Source organism: Humulus lupulus, chromosome 2 (assembly GCF_963169125.1).
Source record: "Humulus lupulus chromosome 2, drHumLupu1.1, whole genome shotgun sequence".
Classification (NCBI taxonomy): Eukaryota; Viridiplantae; Streptophyta; class Magnoliopsida; order Rosales; family Cannabaceae; genus Humulus; species Humulus lupulus.
This window is the reverse complement of record NC_084794.1, coordinates 11,358,918-11,363,643: the sequence shown is the minus strand read 5'-3', so window position 1 is coordinate 11,363,643 and position 4,726 is coordinate 11,358,918.

The window sequence follows — 4,726 nt, the reverse complement described above, 5'->3', positions numbered from 1 at the left end:
CCAACTGGACAGACACCCGTTGACAGCGTCAACAACACTGCTGGATATTCGACATATACTGCCGTTAAAGTGTGGGCTGGGCTGGGGCTACTTTAGTCATTTTCATCACCCAACTTTTATACCGCCCGTTGCTTAACAATTATTTAGGTGAAAACTTATTAATATTTATAGAGAAAATATTATTTCCATAATCTGCTTTTTACATAATATTTAGACTCAATATTTTACAAAATATATCAAAATGATCACTTAAATTCGATTCCGGTCAAAATATTTTTAATTTTAAAATCAATTCTTAGGTCTTTGGTAATGTGCAAACTTCAAATAAACAGAGAAGGTAATCGAAGAGTTAAGAATGAAAAATTATATTTGAAAATATTTTAACAAAAATCATGTCTATAGTACTATTTTAATTTATTTTGTAAAACACAAAATATAAATTATCATTTAACAAAACACAAAATTGATCAAACTGATATTTTCGCATGTTAATATCATATATTTCTTCTCATTTTATTTAGTGGACCACACCAACCAACTTCATAATAGAAAATTAGTAATGATTAAAATATATTTAAATTGCACACACTAACACACAATATATAATCAATCTCAACCATATAATTAAAAATGGCATAGTCTCTACTTAAAATTATTTATATTTAAAATTTAGTGCGCATCATTGTGTATAAAAATATGTGCAATTTAAATACGTGTCTAGCATTACTCAATAGAAAATAATCATTTCATTTTTTTTTAACATGACAAGCTCTACTCCTTGTATTAATTTTTTTTTGTTTTTATGGTCGGAATATACTGATAGATGAAGTAAAAACTCTCACTTATGATTTATTTTGTAATTTACATTATCCATTTGTTTTTGTTAGCTAGGATATGTGATGACTTGTTTATAAAGCCAGATTGTTTCTCTAGCAGATATTATATACCAATTTTCTTGCTTTATGAGAAACAAACTCTTTTTAAAAAGATAACACAATTGATTATTATTTTTTAAACAACATTATTATAATAAGCTTATAAATGTCGGTACCATGTCCCTCTCTGCCTTTCTTTCCCTATTATATTGAAATTAGTTTTTATTTTATTTTTTCCTATATTATTTAATTACAGGAGATTCAATCACAACAAAAGATAACAACATAACAGAGTAAAACTGAAATTACCTTTACGTCCCTGCTCCTTTTAATTGGTTTTATAGCACTAGAGAGACTAGACTTTCTCAAATTCCAAAAACACCCCTCTTCTTCATAGTTTGTCACTCTTCTTTATGAGAAAACCAAGGCACCGTTATCTTCCCCCAAGTCCCAACACTGTATTAGACTGTTGTATTCATATAACGTCTATATATGTATATATATATATGACTGAAACTCAAGAGCCATTTCCCATCTATATATAACCAAAGCCTAGAGAGAGAGCGAGAGCGAGAGAGAGAGAGAGTGATATCTGTGATTATTATTAATGGGAATGATGAAGGCATTGTCGTTAAAGAAGATGCTGAGCAAAGAGCTATGGCCATGGAGATTCTCGGGGTTCAAATGGAAAGGAAAGGAGTCTCAGTCTCAGGCTCAGGCTCAGCTAAACATCTTAGACGACGTCGTTTTCAAGATATTATATGTCGTTGAAGCTGTCGTTCTTGTCTCCACACTCTGTTTTTTCTTCCTCTGTTGTGGCTGCCACTTCTGACTTCTCTGAAACTGTTAATTCATTCCTCATTCCTCAATCCTCACATCTAATTTTCTTATTCGGCTTAAACAAGCTTGTAACAACTCCATTTTTTTTAGCAATTAAACTAGGACTTGGGAGATTTATATATTTATTTTATTATTTTGATTCTCTTAATTTTGTAATTCAATGAGTGAAACAATTTAAAAATATTTTTATGTTTTCTGTTTTTGCTTCAACTTTTGATCAAGAGCTTCCTGCTTGGAAAAACCTCTGAAATAAGCTTTGTCGTTTATTGAGTTAAACGACATGCTTTTTGATGCGGTAAACCTTATGTCGTATCCGCGTAAACTTTGTCGTTTAACAAACATTATCATAACCACTGTCGTTGAAGCTATCTTCATGGGCTAAAGGCACTTCCACTCATAAGTATTCTATTCTATCATTTAAAAATATTTTATTACAATTTTATTTTTTCTGATTTATCTCAAATTTTTACATTACACTATAAATTAAATTATTTATATTTTTTCTATATCATTTAAATATATTTTATTAATTAAAATAAAATAATTGAATATATATATACATTATATGGGAAAGGAGAAAGCTTATAAAAAAAATATTAAAAAATTATATAAATAATATGTAAATGTAGTTATTGTTTAATTGAAGTTTGTGTATAACTATTATAAATATATGTATAAAAAAGCTCGTAGAAATTTTTTGTGCTAGCTAAATATTATAAAGAATTTGTATTATGAAGACAAAATTGGGGGTGCTCTAATTACCCTCTTATAAGGGTTAATGTCAATAAAGTTTAATCATTGTTTTAAAAGGGGAATCAAGTTTAATCTTAACTGCTTTTATTAGCCTTAAGTATTAAAAACAAGTTCATTTGAAAAAAAATAAACATAAAGCCATCAAATTAAGAAGTAGAAAGTCATAATTTAGGTACCCAAATGAAATTATACATACTCCTTACTTATTTGGAAAGAATTATATTGTAATTTTTTTTTCAAAATAAAAGCAAAGATTTTAATACTTATGAAAAAAGGAGATAATTTTAGTACTATCCCATAATTATGGTGCTGTATTTTACTGTTTTAGGCCTCAAATTCCTTTTTTTTTTGTTGGTGTATTTTGTTTTTGCTTTCTAGTTTTTATGTTTTAAGCTTTAATAAAATTATTGAATGATTTTTGGCTTTTACCTATTGTTTGAATTTTGAGTTAGTATGTCAATACTCATCTTTTAGCTATTGTTTACATTGCTCCATACAAAAGAGAAGTTTGGTTGCTTAGGCCTCTATAGATTTTTAAGTTTTTGTATTTTTTCTTTAGAGTTTTAGACATTATAAACAGTTTGGTATATTAATATTGGACATTTTTTTTTGGGATATTTATCGGATCCAATATTTTTAATCCTCAATTTAATCCAGTTAAAAGTTGAATGTTGGAAATCATCATCCAATCCAATCCAATTTGATCTCAAAATTCAATCTAATCCAATCCATTTGTAATTGGTCAAATTTGACCTCAAAATCCAATCTAATCCAATTGTAATTTGATTGTAATTGGATTGGATCATTTATTTTATATTTGAACCTATATTTTAATATAAAAAGATTAATAAATAAATAAAAACATACAAAAAATTAAACATTATTTAGTAATAATACTAAATTAAGTCATTACAATTACCACATTAAGTCCTTGAACTACTAAGTTTACAACACAACCATTCAAATTAAAAACTAATGTCTCAAATAAACTAATGACTAAAGTATTTAAATAGTAACGAAACAAGAACACAACAACAACATCTCCAAAGTGCTAACATAACATCCAAAAACAACAACAATCCAATGATATACATATATATATATATATAAGTTTATACTTTTTTGGACCTTGTGTTTTGTCCCATTACCTGTTTAGACCATGTGTTTTGACAAATTATTTTTTTGACCATATGTTTTGTAAAAATGGTTCAAATAGAACATTAAACTCGATTTTGGTCAAAGTTTTCTCAACTAAAATCACAAATAATTCATCAAACTAACAATTCAGAACAAAAATAAAATAATTCTGCTTAAAATCTGTGTTGTTATATTTAATTTTTTCTTCATCAAAATTGAATTTAGGGGTCTATTTGAACCATTTTATAAAATATAGGGTCCAAAAATATATTTTTTAAAACACAGAGTCCAAATAGATAATCGAAAAAAACACAGGATCCATAAAAGTATAAACCCTATATATAATATATATATATATAATATTTTAATTGTAATTAGATTGGATCTGTTCCTGATTAGATTTTCACAGTCCAATCCGCCAACTAATCCAATCCAATTAATATCTAACTTTTCAAATTCAATTCAATCCAATCCAATTGTATTTGGATTGGTTTGGGGCAATTGAATTAGTTTGGATCCCGAACACTCTTAATATTTATATTTATTTTTTGAGCATTTTGGACTTGTACAGGACTATGTTTGATTAATTTATTAATAAAAAAATTTCTTTATAAATTGTATAAGATAATATTTTTAATTAATTAATTTTTTTAATATTAAAAAATAATTATTAATTCATTAACTAAACTTATATTAGAAGTATTTTGGTTATAATAAAAAATATGTTGGTTTTATTTTTATAAAGAACGTAGGAAGGTCCAAATTAGTGTAAATAAAATATAAGAGAACCAAATTGTATAAACTCTTTTAAATATCTTCTATATAACAAGTGTTTAGATAACGAAAATGATTGGTTTTAACGGTTTATTTTTAAAACTAATTAAAAATAAATATTTGTTAATTATATTAATATAAATTCAAATATTATAAAATATCATTAGATATTATAAATTTAAATGTTATAAATATCATTATTATAATAATATTTATTACTAGACTAGATATATATTAATTATAGCCATATAAATTCAAGTGTAATAAAATATTATTATTATAATAATATATAATATATAATATTTAATCATAATTTTTATAAATTTTTGCTAGAATAATATTTAGTA